The following is an 18248-nucleotide window of genomic DNA, read 5'->3' on the forward strand; positions in this document are numbered from 1 at the left end:
TACCCATCGTGCCGTCCTACTTATAGAACAAGCAGAAGTAATCCAAGGTGATAAAGATCAGGACAGTGGTTGCCTGGGGAGTGAGTTGGGAAACTGAGCACACTGGAGTGTGGGGACCTTTCTGGGTCTAGATGACGGTGATCTAGAGCTTGATGAGGTGGTGGCTACGTGGCTATAACCATTTGTCACAGTTTGAACTGCACACTTAGGAATTTTACCGTATTTAGGAAGTGGGTTTTTAAAATGCAGCTGTAGCTAATTTAAAACTCTGTTGGGATAATAAATAGCAAAGCGAAGTTTGTTTCCAATGCTGGCCCATGGAGTGGAAAGTCCAACATGGGGGCCGGTGCCAAGGACACAGGACACCATATTTACATAATTATTTACAGTAGGAAAAAAATGAAGAGCCAATTCTCAAAAAAAAAAAAAAAGGCAATATAGAGAATGTTTAAGTCTGGATGAAATGGATTAATTTAGCTTAAACATGTAATTATTAACCCTAATTCCAGATGAGAAATATTGAAACAGTTTACACGGAAGTCATCAAAGAACTAATTCCCTAAAGAAGTACCTGGCCCAGACAGTCTCAGCAGGAATTCTTTCTTTCTTTCTTTCTTTCTTTCTTTCTTTCTTTCTTTCTTCTTTCTTTCTTTCTTTCTTCTTTCTTTCTTTCTTTCTTTCTTTCTTTCTTTCTTTCTTTCTTTCTTTCTTTCTTTTATTTTTTAAAAGATTTTTTAAATTTATTTATGAGAGAGAGAGAGAGAGAGGCAGAGACACAGGCAGAGGGAGAGGCAGGCTCCATGCAGGGAGCCCGACGTGGGACTTGATTCCGGGTATCTAGGGTCACGCCCCGGGCTGTAGGTGGCGCTAAACCGCTGAGCCACCCAGGCTGCCCTCTACATTTATTTATTTATTTATTTATTTATTTATTTATTTATTTATGTATGTATGTATTATTATTTTTCCTCTAGATATATTTAAAGGAGTGTATTATTCTAGTGCTACTCAAGCTATTCTAGAAAAAGGAAAAATATCCATGTTTCATAATTAAACAATAACAGATTTCAGAAAGTTTATAGGAAGAACTATGGACAACTCTCCCCAATGATTAGATCGTCAGTACCTAAAAGCTGGATACTACTTGGCGAACATAACCCAACAGCATCGTGACATAACCTTGGACCAAACAGGATCATTCTGAGAATGGTAAGATGGTTCAATCCTAGGATTTATTTTTTTATTTTTATTTTTAATTTTTTTTCAGTCCTAGGATTTAAATTAACTTTTCATTAATAGATTCTAGAGGGATAAAAATCACTTGATCTAAAGACATTAAAAAAAAAAATCTGACAAGGGTAGCCCCGGTGGCACAGTGGTTTAGCGCCGCCTGCAGCCTGGAGTGTGATCCTGGAGACCCGGGATCGAGTCCCACGTCGGGCTCCCTGCACGGAGCCTGCTTCTCCCTCTGCCTGTGTCTATGCATCTCTCTCTCTCTGTGTCTCTTATGAATGAATAAATAAAAATCTTAAAAAAAAATCTGACAAAATTAGAAGCCATTCTTGACTTGGGCAATCAGATGAATAGGTACCACTTTAACATTAGATACCTCTCAGCCAGAAAGCCAGCCTCCTGCTTAGTTGGGGAAACTCTGAAACTTTGAACTCCTGGACAAAAGAAAAGGCCACCCATTGTGGCTGCTAACTATCTAACACAGGACCAGAGGTCTCAGCTGAGAACATTAGGCGGGGAAAGAAACTAGGGTTAGAACAAGGGAATTTGGAGATCTGCTATCTAGATTATCCCTGTCTGCCCGAAAGACACGAGAGGATTAGGAGATGTTCTACGAGAGAATTTAGTAGAATAGAGGCCCAACTCGTGTTTCATTAAATACACAATTTTATCGGAACACAGTCACATCTGTGTGGCACATATATGCCAGCCAGACTTTGGTAGTAAACACCAGACCAGCATGTTCGACGCTGGGTCACTTACATAACGAGCACACCCAGCAACTGCCCGGCAGCCCCAGCCCCGTGCAGCGTTTAATCCCAACTGCTAGGAAGTAAGAATGACTCCCAGCCTTCAGCTGGGCCAACTAAGGACATAATTTATTATGTCCCTGAATTGAACAGGGTCCCCCAACATATCCAGAATAGGTATGAATGGTCTAAGCTCTTTGGGGGGGACACAGAACCCTCCAAGACTACGGTATTATCAATGACAGCTAACCCTGGGTGCCGCCTTCAACTAGGCCCTGGTCTGGGGGACGTAATCCTCAAATCGACTCTGTTAGCTTCACTTTACAGGTGAGAAAACAGGCCCAAAAGATGGAGGTGACTCACACGAGTAGGTGGGGAAGGGGGGCTTTAACGGGAAGTCTGCTAAGCCCAGGCCCCAACTGCCCCCCCTAACCATCTCTCCCGAAGGCCTCTCCCTGGAAAGCTGTAGACACTTTCAAAGCTTGGTGTTCACCTCCTGGGATCCAGAAGCCCCCTGAGTCCATTGGTGCCCCTACCCCACCAGGGGCTCAGGAACCCCAGCTGAAGCCCCCCTCCCACTCCACAGCCTGCAGCTCCCCCGTCCACACTACCCCCCGTTTACCTTTGTCTCTGTTTCCACTCATCTCTCTGCCAGTCTAAAGTCCCAGTTGTGCCTGAGAAACTATCCTTGAGCATCGGGGCTCAAAGACGGCTCCACGTGGCACCTGCCTCCTCTCACGAGTCTTGCTCCCAGCTCCGCCGTAAGTACAAGGTGGTTTCAAGGGCGATCCCAAGATCCACCTTTTCCCTTCCAGGGTTGCCCCATGGCGTTCCCGAGAGGACCTACACTGGCCTTTCTTTGCATCTTTACGGAGTAAGACTGCGACGCCCGCCCATGGAAGAGCCATACGTCGGAGCCGTGGTGCTCAAACTTCGAGGCACTGGCACGTCCTGGGGAGCTGCTGACGCACAGGAGACTCCTGGAAGTAGGCTGGGGCCTGGGCCCGGGCCTGGGGATCAGGCAGCACCCGAGAACCGCTGCAGCAACCGCGCCTCAAGTAAAGAGCGGATGGGCTACTAACTGTCCCCATTTCTGGAGAGGCCGCGATGGAGGACAAGTTGAGGGGGCTGACCTGGGCAGGAGGGGCGGCTTGACAAGGCAGCAGGGCCATGCTGGCCCAAGGGACTACCCCCAGTTGTCCTCCCGGGCTTCGGTTCCTCCCTGTTAGAGGGGGGAGGTCGTGAGGCCTCCCTGGCCAAGGCTGGTGTGAAGGCCAAGTGGGGCCAGATGCCGAAGAGGTGGGTGGCTGGAGCTCCCGCGGGTCAGCGGGTGCGTCTCGCCTCCCGCGCAGCTGCTGTTCACCGTCCCTGACCTTGGACAAGTAAGGCCCAGGGCGGCCCCCGTGCTGAAAGGCCCCTGCCTGGTGACTTCCCCACCCGGAGTGGGGCCGTGTGGCGCCCGGAGGCCTGGGCTCCACCCAGGATCCCAGCGCGGGAGGCCGTAACTGGGTCGGGGCCGCGTCCGCAGACAAGCACGACGGGTGACATGGACTCCAGGTGACAGTGAGCAGGAGCCGTGGGGGGCACCTTCCCGCAGGGGTCGGGACCTCGTACCCCCCAGCCCGGCCTCGCACTCCTCCTGTACCTCCCGCCCTGCTCAGGAAGCCCTTCCTCCCACTCACCTGGTTGGTGGACCTCTGCTTCCCCTTCCTGGCTAGTGTGTGTCACTGCCACCAAGGCATCTTTGTCCTGGACGTCCCAGGGGGGCGTGAGGGCCACACCCTAGATCCCCCATGACTTTGCCCAAGCCGAGGGCAGAAAGCACACAAGCCAGGCAGTGTGCCTCAGGGCCCCTGCTGCACCTGGGCCTGGCCTGGCCTGCCCCCCCGGGGCCTGCTGGGCTGTCACTTCCCTGTCCCTGCTCAAGTGTCTCCTGCTCCCACAGGCCCACGACGGCCGCCTGCCTCGTCCACGGCCTGCTTCCCCCTGGGCATGCTGTGGTGCCTCCCGCCCCGGCTACCTCCCATTTCACGGTGCTCTCCCTTCCACGCGCACCACACGCGTCCTTATTCATCACCTGCACCGTCTATTTCGAGTCCACACGCAACTCCGCGAAGGCAAAGGCCTTCAGCTGTTTGTTTACTGGTGTTTCTCCAATGCGAAGGCTCACACCTGGCCCTTGGGGAGGCTCCGGAGCGGTTGTGCAGGAATGAGTGGATGGTTGGAGGGACGGACGGATGGATGGACCGATGGATGGATGGATGGACGGCTGGACAGACAGATGGACAGATGGACGGATGGTTGGCTGGACGGACCAACACCATAAGGCAGCTGCCCCAGGTCAGGGCCCCCCTGCACTTGGGCCTCCCAGGTTCTGCCCTCATTCCGGGCTCTGGGGTGCGGGTGTGGGTGGGGGTCTTGGTTCCTGTCTGTTCAGTGTTCCTGGCCACTTACCAGTAACTGGGACCCGCGTGAGGGAATCGGCTGTCGGGGGACAGCAGGCTGGTGCTGGCCTGGGGGAGGGCCGCCCGGAGGAAGGCTCATTTCCCACCGCCTGGGTGTCGTGGGGCCCCTGCCCCTGCAGCCCCTGCCCCTGCCCGCAGCCCCTGCCCCCTGCCGCAGCCCCAGGCCCTGCCCTCCTGCGCCGCCGTAACGTGGGTTCGCCATGAGGGGGCGCTACACCCTCACTTTCCTTCCGGGCTCGGCGGGCTCGGCGGGGCGGGGCGGGCAGCACGGCCCACTCCCGCCGTGGCCCTGCGCCCGCTCTCCCGAGCCCGCCGCTCGCACCCGGGACCCCGGGGCGGCCAATGTCACGCGACCACACAGCGTCAGTGGCAGGAGAATCCGGACGTGGGGAGCACCGAGCTCTCCCTCCCCCCCAGCTCCCTGCGGCACCCGCGAGCCCCACGTCCGGCTGCGGCTGGGCCTCCCTCGCGGGGTCCCCGGGTCCCCTCCAGGCGCGCAGGGCGGGGAAGGCGGAGCTGCGCCCCAGGGCCGGACCCCACTGCGCGGCCCGCTTCGGGGCGCCTCCGGCCGGGCAGGCACAGCGCTGAGCGCGGCGGGCGGAGGACCCCGCCGGGAGTCTGCAGGCGGGCTCGGTCCCGGGCGCCCGGCCTCCAGCAGGTCCAGCAGCCGCGCGTCCTCGGCCTCCCGGTGTCGGTGGGAAACGGAGGCCGGACCGGCCTTGGGGCGCTCGGACCGGCCTGGCTTGGCGTGAGCCCGGCCTGCGCGTGCCCCTCCCAGCCCCCTGCGCCACCCACCGCGCGGCGCCCTCCCCCGTGGGCTGGCCCGTGTGCAGGTGGCATGAGGTCCCGGGGTCAGACGGAGGGGGAGGGGAGGGGGAGGAGGAGGGAGAAGGGACGGGGAGGGGAGGAGGGGAGCGGGGCCCACGGGCTCTGACCCCCCCTCCTGGGGCAGCGCCTGAGGCCAGTCACCTCCTGGCGCCCACACGGTTCCCTCGTGGGTCCTGCTCCCCCAGCACCCTTCCTCCCCCTCCCCCCTCCTCCTGCCCCCCAGCACCCCTCCCCACCCCTCCGGCTCCTGGGGCATCAGGGCATGTCCCGGGTCCTGAGCAGCCCCCGCCCCCCAGTGCTCACAGGGGCCAGGGAGGACCTTGAGGAGAGGACTCTGCCTCCACCTCCCCATCGCGTGGGGCACACAGTGGGCATCAAGTAGCGGTCAGTGTTTTCGGGAAACCAGGAAGAGCAGCTCCGCCCCAGCAGTGCCAAGAGATCCTGCAAAGGCCTGTGGGGGGGAGATTAGCATCCTTCCTTCATTCAGCTCCAGCCACGTGTTAGACACGCCCCGGGGTCCCTGGACAGGGTGGGGAGCAGGAGGGGCGCCACCCACACGGGGTCTCTGGCACAGAGCGCAGGGACAGGGACGAGGAACAATCCACCCGGTCTGCGGGGAAGGAAGCAGGCCCAGGCGGCTGGGGCGGCTGTGCAAAGGCCCTGAGGTAGGAGCACGGCCTGCAGTATTTAAGGCAGGAACCTCGTAGGGCTTGGTGGCCCCTGAGAAGGACCTTGGCTTTGATCCGAGCTTGATGGGAAGACAGCACAGGCGTCCTGGAGCTGCCAAGTGGGTCACCTGCTGCCTTGTAGGGGGCAGGGTCCTGCTCTGCTCTTGCTCGCTAGCTCCTACTGCGGCTTGGGACGCGCTTGCTCCCTGGAAGCCCAAGGTCTCCATGGGCCTTGGACCGCAGAGTCCTCCAGGGGCCTATCACACTCACAGGAAGCTGCTCCCCCAAACCAGTGCCCAGGTGCCCAGAACCACTGTCTGGGGGCAGCAGGTGGGCCAGGGAGTCCTCCCACCCCACCCAACCCGTGTGCCCTCGGGTGCCCACAGGTGACGAGGATGCAGCTTTCATCACTGCCCCACCCCCTGGCCGAGGCTTGTGGGGGAATGGCACTAGGGTGACCGGATGTGCTGGGGGCACTGCAGTGGGGTGATGGGGCATGCTGGGGGATGGCACTGGGGTGACTGGATGTGCTGGGGGACTGCCGTGGGGTGACCTGATGTGCTGGGGGACTGCACTGGGGTGACCAGGCCGGCACTGTGTGGCCTGGGCAGGCACCAAGCTCACCTGCTGCCTGGGACCCGGGAACCGCACCCGCCCTGTCCCACGCGGGGTGGCGGGTTGCAGTCTGCACGCAGCTACAGTCAGGGCCTGAGTTCAAGTCCCAGCTCAGCCACCTATGCCCTGGGGGTGTGGTCCACGACACAGGGAGGGGCCGCAAGGTGAGTGTGACCCCCTTCCAAGTCCAGTCCCGCGCCCCCCACGCCGTTCCTCCTCCTGCTTACTTGCACTCTCTTGCCTTCAGTCCCCCTCCTGAGGCCAAAGCTGTCACGTGGAATGTTCCAGAGGCAGCGGCCCCCTCGCCATCCCACCTGGCAGGCCTGGCTGGATCCTTCCGATGGGGAAGCCTCTGTAGCCCAGAGGCCAGCTCCAACACTACCCCCCGCCTCCCGGCAGGGGTCCTGCACCTCACGGGCCCCTCCCCACGTGTCCCCCGTGTGCCTCCATGTGTCCTGTGTGTGTCCCCTGCATGTCCTCCTGTGTATCCCACTGCGTGTCCCTGTGTGTCCCCTGCATATCCTACCATGTGTCCCCTGTGTGTCCGAGTGTCCCCAGTGTGTCCCCCTAAGTGTCCCCGAGTGTCCCCTGTATGACCCCATATGTTCCTTGTGTGTCCCCAAGTGTCCCCCTGTGTCCCCATGTGTCTCCTGAGTGTCCCCCTGAGTGTCCCCCTGAGTGTCCCCCTGTGTCCCCATGAGTGTCCTAAAGTGTCCCCCTGAGTGTCGTGAGTGTCCCCTGTGTGTCCCCTGTGTGTCTCCAGTGTGTCACCCTGAGGGGCCAGTTTCCCAGGGACAGGAGGACCGGGACATCGCAGAGCCTCCGCCCGTCCCACCCGCGCATCCCCGGTGCCCCCGCCCCTTGCAGGTGCTGCGCAGGCCCCAGCCCCCAGGGACACAGGAAGGACAAGCCGCGCCTGGGCCCCGACAGGCGTGCCTCATCAGGAAGCGGGCTAGAGCCTCCGGGGAGCCACGGGTGCCCGCCCACGCGGCCCCTACACTGTGGCCTGTGCCCTCAGGGTCGCACCAGGGACACAGGCCCGGGCATGAGGGCCCCCGCAGTCACAGCGGCCCAAGGACGGTCCAGGCACTGTCCCCCCCATGGAGCCTGGCGGCCAGCACGGGCCTGGGGGCGCCCCCTGGGGCCTGGGCTCCAGCCGTGCTCCCTGCTGCCCCCTCCGCTGTCCCCCCCCCCTAAGCAAACACAATCCTCAGAAAACCAGAAAAGACCACAGAGCCTGGCGCTCGTGGGTGTTCAGGGCGCCCGCTGTGCTCCCGCCACCCCGCCGCACCCCCGGCGCTCCCTCTGCTGTTGACCCAAGTAAGGTAGGAAGGTTTGGGTTTGGGTTGTTTTTCTTTTTTTTTAAGCCGCGAACCCAGGCTGACGGGTGGGGGGGGGGGGCGCATGGCCATCCAGGCTGGCCCTAATCCGGTGCTGCTTCCCTTCCTATGAAAACGCGACGGATCTGCCCCTGAACTCTGGTCGGCTCAGAGGGAGCCAGCAGAGGCTGAGGGCTTCGAGCCAGGACCCCCCCACCCAGAAACCCAAAAAACCCAAAAAACAAAAAACCCCGGATTCCTTCCCCATGAGGCAGGTTTTCCGCAGGGACACAGCCCCCCTTTGGCCCAGGGGCTGCTGCTCTGTCCTTGAGAAAGCTCCTGAGATAAAAATAGCAGGAGGCGGCCCTCCTGGGGCTGGGGGGAGGCGGCCTGGCTGCTGGACACCTGCCTGCTGGGAGGCGGCGAGGGCTCCGCGACGTGGGGCCTGGGGGCCGAGAGGTGCCCCCTCCTCGGAGACGGGGGACGGATGGCAGGTCGGGACTCTGCCGTCGTGGGGCCAGAGAACCCCAAGGAGACCCCCCGGGAGCCGAGCCGAGGAGGGGTCGGGGTCGGCTTGGTGACCCAGGTGGGAGAGGCCTCACCGGGAAAGCTGAGAGGACGCCCCGAGCCCCCCAAGGCCGGGGGGGGGCACTTCGGTGTCTGGGGCCAACTGGCCAGCGGAGCTGCCTCCCAGAGGCCCGGGCGCAGAAGTGGACCTCTGCCCGCACGGCCCCCGCCCCCGGGACCCGGATTGATTCGGGTTTTTTCTTATGAGCTAATTTGTATACTTTATTCAATCTTAAAAGGAAATATTTAAAAGGTTATGTCTAGACTGATATAAATATTTTCCTACTCTGGTTTTTAAATTCGTTTTTAATTTATTTTTATTTTTTAGTATTTTATTTAAATTCCGTTTGCCAGCACACAGCGTAGCACCCAGCGGGACCCCGAGTTGGGCCCCATGCTTCTCCCTAAGCGACAGCTCGGCCGCCCGAGGCCGCCCAGCCCTCTGGAGGGCCCCCCATGAGCCATCGGGCCAGCGCAGGACGGGAGGCCCCAAGGTGCTGGGGCCCGCCTCGCCCGCTCCGCTGAGTCCTGGAGGCCGGCAGTCCCCTCGTGGGACCCCACGCACAAGCGTCCCGAGCCGCTGCTGGTCCCACCGCCCGGACCGCCACTCATCCAACAGGGACGCCCGAGCGGCCCAGCCCGCTGCTGTCCCGGGGAGGCGGCCGGGTCGGGCCGAGGCCGCAGCAGGAGGCAGGCCCCAGGGTGGCCGGGAAGGGGAGCGCCGTGAACTGAGGTGGGTGGCGGGGGACAAGTGTGCGGCCCAGCCTGAGTGGGAAGGCCCTCGGGGCCTCTCGGCAGGTGCGGGGTGCGGGGGCCGGGAACAGCCCACGAGCCAGTTCAGCCCAGGCCGAGTGGCCCAGAGGGTGGCGTAGGCCCAGGCCCCGTGCGGGCCACACTCCATCGCCCCCAGCTCACCCACGCTGCACCCCGCACCCGGCCTGGCCTGACCCCAGCGGCCCCAAGAAACTCATCTACTCTGAAAATATTTTTAGACAATTTTTTCCATTTCTCTACTTAGCGATTTATGAAAACATTCTTTCCTGCGTTAGTCCCTGACCCTCATCACGAGCCTAAGTGATACACGGGGCAGGACTTCCTAGTCCTATTTTCCGTAGGGGGAAACTGAGGCATGGGAAGGCTAAGCCCCTCGGGCAGGCCGCATAGCCACACAATCCAGGGGCAGGGACGGAACCCTTGTCCCCTGCGTCCTGGGCACGGGCTCCGCATACCACCTCTGGCCCAGGGGAGCAGCGGGGCTGAACTCTCTGGCACGGCTGTCCCTGTTGGAATTCGAATTTAAAAGGATTCAGATTAAATACTATGTGAAAATCTAATTCCTCAGCCACCCGGGCCACCCCCAAGTCCTTGATGTGGCCGGGGCTGCCGTCTGGGCAGCACAGACGGGAGATGGTTCCCTTCTGCAGAAGCCCCTCTGGGTGCTGCCGTGGGCACCCCCACCCCCCACCCTGACTCCCACCGCCACAGCGGACGGCTTTTGGGGAGACTGTGGCATCGGGCCAACTGCCATCATGCTCCTTTTGCCCTGAGAGCATACCATGCCTTGTGTAATAATTGTTTACATATTTTTTAAGATTGTATTTATTTACTTATTGAGAGAGAGAGAGAGAGAGAGGGAGGGAGCACACCTGTGAGCAGGGGGAGGGGCAGAGGGAGAGAGAATCTCAAGCTGACCCTGTGCCGAGTCAGGACCCCAAGACCACGACCTGAGCTGGAATCAAGAGTTGGAGGCCTAACCGACTGCACCCCTCAGGCACCCCATAGATTGACTAACTCTTCACAGTTAAGTAGAGATGTGTGCCTTGGCCTAAACATAGAGGCAGGGATTGGGGATACAAATTACAGACACACACACACACAGGCAGTGAGTGGGGGTGACTGGGGGGCTCAGGGGTGGAGCGTCTACCCTCGGCTCAGGACATGACCCCGGGGTCCTGGGATCGAGTCCCATGTCGGCTCCCTGCATGGAGCCTGCTTCTCCCTCTGTCTGTGTCTCTGCCTCTCTCTCTGTGTCTCTCATGGATAAATAGATAAAATTAAAAACAAAAAAAAGAAAGTTGTTAAGTGATCATCCCTATATTCCCTCAAACATCTTGTGATGGAGAAACACCGGTACCATAAGAGCACGGGAAACGGAGAAGAACTTCGCCGTTGACCAGCTGGGTGCCCTTGGGCACATCTTCGCTTTTCTGAGCCCCCAGCCTTTTCATCCATAAAGCAAATGTTCCAGGAAAAAATCAACTGAGTTCAGGGGTTCCTGGGTGACACGGTCAGTAAGCGACCGACTCTTGGTTTCCGCTCAGGTTGTGATCTCAGGCTGTGACCTCAGGGTCATGGGATGGAGCCCTGTGTCGGGCTCCACGCTCAGTGGGGAGTCTGCTGAGATTCTCTCCCTCCCTCTCCCTTTGCCCCTCCCCTGCTCTCTCTCTTTCTCTCTCAAATAAATGGATCAACCTTTTTTTAAAAAATCAGCTGAGTCTTATAAGGGGCAGCCCGGGTGGCACAGCGGTTTAGTGCCGCCTGCAGCCCAGGGCGTGATCCTGGAGACCCTGGATCGAGTCCCACATCAGGCTCTCTCTCTGTATGATGCCTGCTTCTCCCTCTGCCTGTGTCTCTGCCTCTCTCTCTCTGTCTCTATGAATAAATAAATAAAATATTAAAACAAACAAACAAACAAAAACAATTAAAAACAAATCAGCTGAGTCTTATAAGAATCAGGTGAAGGGGTTCATGGTGAGAGTGCTAACACTAGCCTGGCACAGAGTAAGTGTTAGCTCCTTTTCCCTCCTCTTTTTGGCTCTCCCAGCCCCACTCGGAGCCCAAAAATTAAAAGTAGATGCAAGAATGGAATGTCTAGAGGGCTGTGACAAGTGCCAATGTCCTCCTGGGGCCTAGAGCCCACATACACGCACAGGGCTGTGAGCACACCCGGGAGAGTTCTAAGAAGGCCTTCACCTCTCTCTCTGGCTGACGTTGAGCCTCCGTACAAGGAAGTGGAGGCTAAAGGCCAAGTTGTAAACTGTCCGCCAGAACACAGAGCACTCACACCGCCCCCCGCCCCAGCCTTCCCCATGCAGGCCCCTTGGTAAAGTCTGAGAGACTTACTGGATCTGGCATTTAAGGAAGTCTGTGTCCCATCACTAGCTGACCGGTAGGCGAACACTAGAGGTGTCAGGGGCCACAGGTACTAAAGACTGCAGACTTCTCAGAACGGTCCAGCAAGCAGCAACAATAACAGATCCGGGGGCTGGGTCAGGCTCTGATTTCCGGAACTGCTACACTGTATTATTGGAAATGTCTACATTTCAACAACAACAAAATTACAAGATGCACCAAGAAACTGGAAAGTCTGGCCAACACAGGGTGAAAAAGCAGCCAATCAACACTATCCCCAAGGAAGCCCAGATACTGAGTTTATTCCACTTTCCATAAGGACATTTGATAACTAGATGGGTGATCAGCAATGGAATGGAAAATTTGAACAACATTTTAAACCAACTAGAGCTAACATATTTAAAGAACTCTCCACCCAAAAAAGCGGAAGACACATTCCTCCCCTGTCCACAAGGAACATTCTCGGGACAGACCATTCTTTAGGCCCTAAAATAAGTCTCAATAAATCTAAAAAGATTGAAGTGATACAAACTATGTTCTCTGAACACAATGGAATGAAACAGAAATCAACAGAAGAAAATATGTGGAAATTAAACAACCCACTCTTAAACAACCCATTAAAGATTAAAGAAGAAAACGCAAGGAAAATTAGAAATGCTTTGAACTGGGTAAAAACAGAACACAACATACCAACCTTGTGAGATGCAGTTAAAGCAGCGCCTAGAGGGAAACTGACAGCTGTAAACAACTCTATTGAAAACGGAGAAAGATCTCAAATAACCCAAGTTTTCAACTTAAGAAGTTAAGAAATGTATGAAGTGGGTGTGAAGGAGGTCAAAAAGGTCAAAAGTTTTAGTTATAAAATAAATAAGTCATAGGATATGATGCACCACATGGTGACTATAGTTGAGATATATATATATGTAGTGATGCTGTATTATGTATTTGAAAGTTGCTAGGAGGGTAGATCTTCAAATTTCCCATCACCAGAAAAACATCTGTGACTCTGTATGATGACGGATATTAACTAGACTTGTCGTGGTGATCATTTCACGATATACACATATATTTATTTATTTATTAATGAGAGAGAGAGAGAGAGAGAGAGAGAGACAGGCAGAGGGAGAAGCAGGGAGCCCGATGCAGGACTCGATCCCCGGACTGCCGGATCACGCCCTGGGCGGAAGGCAGGCACTAAACCGCTGAGCCACCCGGGCTGCCCCCCATATATAAAATCATGATGTTGTGCATCTGAAACTGATATAATGTTACATGTCAAATATATCTCAATAAAAAATAAAGAAGAATGAAAGAAATAGAGAGTAGAATGAACTAAACCCAAAGCAAGCAGGAGGAAATAAATAATAAAAACTAGGGCAAACTAAATGAAACAGAAAATAGAAAAATCATACAGAAAATAAATAAAACAAACCGTTGAGTCTTTGAAAAAACACAATTAACAAACCTTTTAATATAATACTGTATGTGAACTGTACTGGAATTAATAATATTTTTAAAAGGAAAAAATGTAAAAAAAAAAAAAAGAAGGGGGAAAGAAAGGAAAACAAAGAATAATGCTTGACACAGACTAGGTCCTGATAAATACTTACTGAATTAACAATTGATAAACCTTTAGCTAGACTGACCAAGAAGAAAATAAAACATTAAAATTAGTATAATAAAAAATGAAATACTAGCCTTACAGAAATAAAAGGATTATAAGGGAATATTACCAACCACTGTATGCCAACAAACTCGATGATTTAAACTAAATAGACAAATTCCTAGAAAGATGCAAACTATTAAAATTGACTCAAGAAGAAATAGAAAATCTGAATAGACCTATGATAAGAGAAAGAATTAGTCATCAAAATCTCCCACAAAGAAAACTCCAGGCCCAGATGGCTTCATGGGTAAATTACATTAAACATTTAAAGAAAAATCAACCCAAACTCTTCTGAAAAATAGAAAAGAAGGGAACACTTCAGAGAATGATGCCAATATTAACCTGACATTCAAAACCAAACAAAATTAGCATAAGAAAAAAAACCTAGGGACGCCTGGGTGGCTCAGCAGTTGAGTGTCTGCCTTTGGTTCAGGGCGTGATCCCGGGGTCCTGGGATCGAGTCCCACATCGGGCTCCCTGCATGGAGCCTGCTTCTCCCTCTGCCTGTGTTTCTGCCTCTCTCTGTGTGTCTCTCATGAATAGATAAATAACATCTTAAAAATTTTTTTTAATCTTAAAAAAAGAAAAAAAAACCTACAAAGATGTCTCTTATACATATAGACATAAAAACTTCAAATAAAATACTAACAAACTGAATCCAGCAAAATATAAAAGGGATTATATACCATGACCAGTAATACAAGGCTGCATTAACATCCCAAAATCAATCACTGTAATATACCATGTTAATAGAATTAGGACAAAAACCATGTGAACATCTTAATAGAATCAGAAAAGGCATTTGATAGAACCAAACACCCTTTTATGATAAAAGGACTCAATAGGAATAGAAGGGAACTTTTTTAACCTGATAAAGGGTATCTATGAAAAATCTACAGTTAACTTCTTTTTCTTTCCTTTTTTTTTTTTTTTTTAAGTGATCTCTACACTCAACGTGGGGCTTGAACTCACAACCCAAGATCAAGAGTCCCATGCTTTTCCAACTCAGCTAGCCAGGCACCCCAACAGCTAACATCATTCTTAATGGTGGCAGACTGAAAGCTCTTCTCCTAAGATCAGAAGCAAGAAAAGAAAATCTGCTTTCACTATTCCTGTTTAGTGTTGAACTGGAAGTTCAGGACAATTAAACAAGAAAAATAAAATAAGATAAAAGGCATCCAGGAGGAGGGAGAGGAAACTATTTGCAGATGATATGAAAATCCTTATACGTAGAAAATCCTAAGGAAACACAGGTGTGCAGGTGCGTGCAGACACACACGTAATTAGAGCTAAAGAATGAATTCAGCAGGGGTGCAGGATACAAGATTAAAATCTAAAAACTGCTTATATTTCTACACTCTAGCAATGGACAAATTCAAAAATGAAATTGAAAAACTAATTCCATACTTGTTCTGCAAGACAGAAGAAAAAAATACTTAGGAATAAATTTAACAAAAGAAATAAAAGATTTGTATGTTTAATGCTACAAAACATCACTGAAAGAAACTAAAGGAGATCGGGCGCCTGGTGAGCTCAGGGGTTGAGCGTCCCCTTCGGCTCAGGGGGTGACCCCGGGGTCCTGCGTCGCGCTCCCTGCATGGAGCCTGCTTCTCCCCTTCCTTCTGCTGCTCCCCCAGCCTGAGCTGGTTCTCTCTCTCTCTAATAAATAAATAAAATCTTAAAAAAAAACCAGTATTATTTATTCCTAATAGCCAAGCCTGGAAACAATCCAGTTCACCGACTGATGACCGGATAAACAAATGTGGTGTGTCCATGCGGCGGAGCCAGACTCCTCGAAAGGGAAGGCGAGTACCGGTGTTGGCAGGTGCTGGGCCCGCTGATCCGAACGGCTGCTCTGGTGATTCCGTCGACGTGAAACACCCCGGGGTCATCAGGTTCCTAAGGACGGAAAGGGTAGCGGCCGCTGGGGGCTGAAGGCGAAGTGAGAGTAGGAGGGGACTGTTAATCGGGCCCAAGTTTCTTTGATGAAAATGTTCTGGAATCAGAGAGTGGGGATTAATGGTGCATGACTTTGTGAATATACTTAAAACCACTGAATTTTATTTTATTTTATTATTATTTTTTAAAACCACTGAATTTTAAAGGATGAATTTTAAGGTCTGTGAATCATATCTCAATAGAGCTGTTTTTTTTTTTTAAGATTTTATGTATTAAAAAAAAAAAAGATTTTATGTATTTATTCCTGAGAGACCCAGAGAGAGGCAGAGACCCAGGCTGAGGGAGAAGCAGCTCCGTGTGGGGAGCCCGACGCAGGACTCGATTCCGGGGCCTCGGGGTCACTCCCCAGCCGAGGGCAGATGCTCTGCTGCTGAGCCCCAGGGCCGACCCAGGGCCCTCTTCTACCGCAGAGGAGAACAGGTCTATGGGGGAGAGGTGGCGCTCCTGCCATGTGACCTAATGGGACTGGAGGCAACAGAGAAGCAGACGCGTGGTCGTCACCACACACAGCGGGTACTTCAGGTCACCGAGCCCCTCTGTCTAGGGGACTGCAGGGACGTCTTGGCTTTTGCAGATCCCGGGGCTGAGGCTCAGGGTCCCAGGCGTCCCGGGGACCGGACGCAGACTGACTGACCTCTTGCTGGTGTGGGGTGGCCCTAGCGCTGCCTCCTGGGAACGGGTCCCCTGACAGCTACCCGGTCGCTGCACCGGTATTTTTGCAGGAGCAGCTGCTAGAGTGGGGCCTCCACATGGATGCCAGAGACCCCGCCCCGGTTCCCAGGAGGCTTGGGATCTGGGCCTGCCTCCTCCTCCGCCTCTGGTCTTTGGGTTGCGCCTCCCAGCACTCACGAGGACCCGGGGCTGGGAGGCAACGTTCAGGCCCCAGGCTCGGGCGCTCCCCGTTAAGGGGCCCTGGCTCCTTGTGGGGCAGTGGGTGGGGGCTGCAGCATCAGAGGCAAGAACCAGGCCTCGGAGGCCTCCCAACCTGGACGTAAGCGCTGAGTGGCCTTGGGCCAGGTGTTGAACCTCCCGTGCCTCGGTTTCCCGTCTGTGAAACAGGGCTGGTATCATCAGCAGCCTCAGAGAGCGTGCTGGGGGCCAACCCTGAGGTGGTGCGTGAACACTCTGCAGCACAGGGCCTGGCGTGCCTAGGAAAGGAGCCACGAGCGTCACCGGCTGACGTAGCACGGTCATGGGCCAGCTCGGTGGCCTCATCTGTCAGAGCAGTGCACTTGTGCCTGCGACTGTGGCGCTGAAGGGCCCGCCCCCCGGGCACTCCCGGCCCTGCGCCCCCACGGCGCAAGGAGGGGAGGCTAAGGCGGCCAAGGCCCCCGTGGCCCTGGGAGGAGGGCACGGACATGCAGAGGGCACGACGAGCAGCCTGTGATGTCTTCGGGCTGGACGTGCTCTGGACGCCCGTGGCCTGCAGTGCCCCCCACGTGAGTGCCCCTACCCACCTCCCCCCCGCACCCCCACCCCCACCCCCCGGCCCAGGGATACCCAAAGGAAGAGTCCCGGCTTTCAGAGTAAGGCTGCGCCAGGAGCTGCCCGGGTCACCAGCCTCCCAGGCGTTCCCCACTTGCTGCAACTCAGGCCCCGGGGCAGCCTCAGCCCACGTGGTTCTGCGGGACCAGGGGGGCAGCACATGCCTCCCGACTTTAGGCCACAAAACACGCGCCTCTATCCCGGGGTCCCTCCCTGCAGCCCCGAGGGAGGAGGCCTGCCCGGCAGAGGGGACAGCAGCCTGGGGGGGGGCAGGGGGGGCAGCTGGACCACAGATCCTCAGCAGCTGCGACCTCGTGAGCGCCTGCGGCCCGGAGGAGGCTGGGACCAGGCCCGTGGGGTCCTCGCCTCCTGCCTGGGCCCCTCAGTAGCTCTGGGGCACCTGGCCTCCGGTGTCCTCCCCAGTGAGGGGGGCGACAGGCCTCCTTCCCGGGGCTGGTGTGGAGAGCAGCGGGCCGGCTGGGCGTGGGGGTGCAGGTGGCTTCAGGGCGCCTGGGGCAGGGCTGCCCCCACCTGGCTCAGCCTGCAGGCCTCGAGGGCACCCCCAAGTCCCCGCGCTCGGGCCAGACCGGCGCCCTTGATTAGCCTGGGCTGGCAGGAGACAAAGCGGGCCTGGTGGCGGGCACTCTCCAGTCACCGCACTCCGGGTATAAAATTAAAATAGTTCAGCACCGGGGGCGGCGTTGGGGGCTGACGGATAATCCTTTGTTGTGGGAGCAGGTGAACTCGGGCCGCTGCGAGGGGACAGTCTGGAGCCAGGAGGACGCGTCTAGATGTGGGGACAGCCGCCCCACAGCTCCCCAGCACTGCACACGGGTGAGCACACCCACTGGGCCGTGTGCCGCGCTGGATCCAGACGCCGGGGTCCTGGCCACCTGCACAGCACCCACCGCTGCGTGGGCTGCAGCCCTGGAGAACCTGCCGTCACGGTGGTTCCCCCAGCGCCCCAACACGGCCCGGCAGAGCTTGTTCCCCGCACGCAGCCGGCGCCAGGTCTTGGGGGCCGCGCGGCAGCAGGTGCGCCGGGGCCCAACAGCAGCCCGCCGACCTCCTGGGGCCGCAGCAGCATGCGGAGCCGACTGGGCAGGATGGAGGGGAGACCCCGGGAGACGCTCCTCCGTCCTCCGGCCGCGGGCACCGAGCAGGGACCTGGTCGGTTTCGCTTAACCTAAGTCCCCGGGCCCTCGGCTGGACAGGTTTGTGTCTTGATGAGAAGCAGAGAGCCCCCCCCATGCCCCCGGACGCCCCCAGGGAACACCCTCATCCCCCCTCCCCCGTCTGACTGGGGCGCCGCCTCTGCGCAGCCTCTGAACAGGCTGCCAGGTCCTTCCAAGAGGCAGGTCCCGAAACACGGCTTCAGCACGCGTGGGGGCAGCGGGGACACTGGCTCCGCGGGCGTGGAAATCGCCCCTCGGAGGCTGGACGCGGCCCTGTTCGCTTACCCATTCTTCCAGCCGGGGTCTGCCACCCGCCGCAGCCCGGGGTCGGGCCACAGCACTGTGGGCGTCCAGGGTGGAGGCCGGGGCTCGTGGCGTGGCCGTGACTGT

This window comes from Canis lupus, chromosome 18 (genome assembly GCF_003254725.2).
Source record: "Canis lupus dingo isolate Sandy chromosome 18, ASM325472v2, whole genome shotgun sequence".
Lineage (NCBI taxonomy): Eukaryota > Metazoa > Chordata > Mammalia > Carnivora > Canidae > Canis > Canis lupus.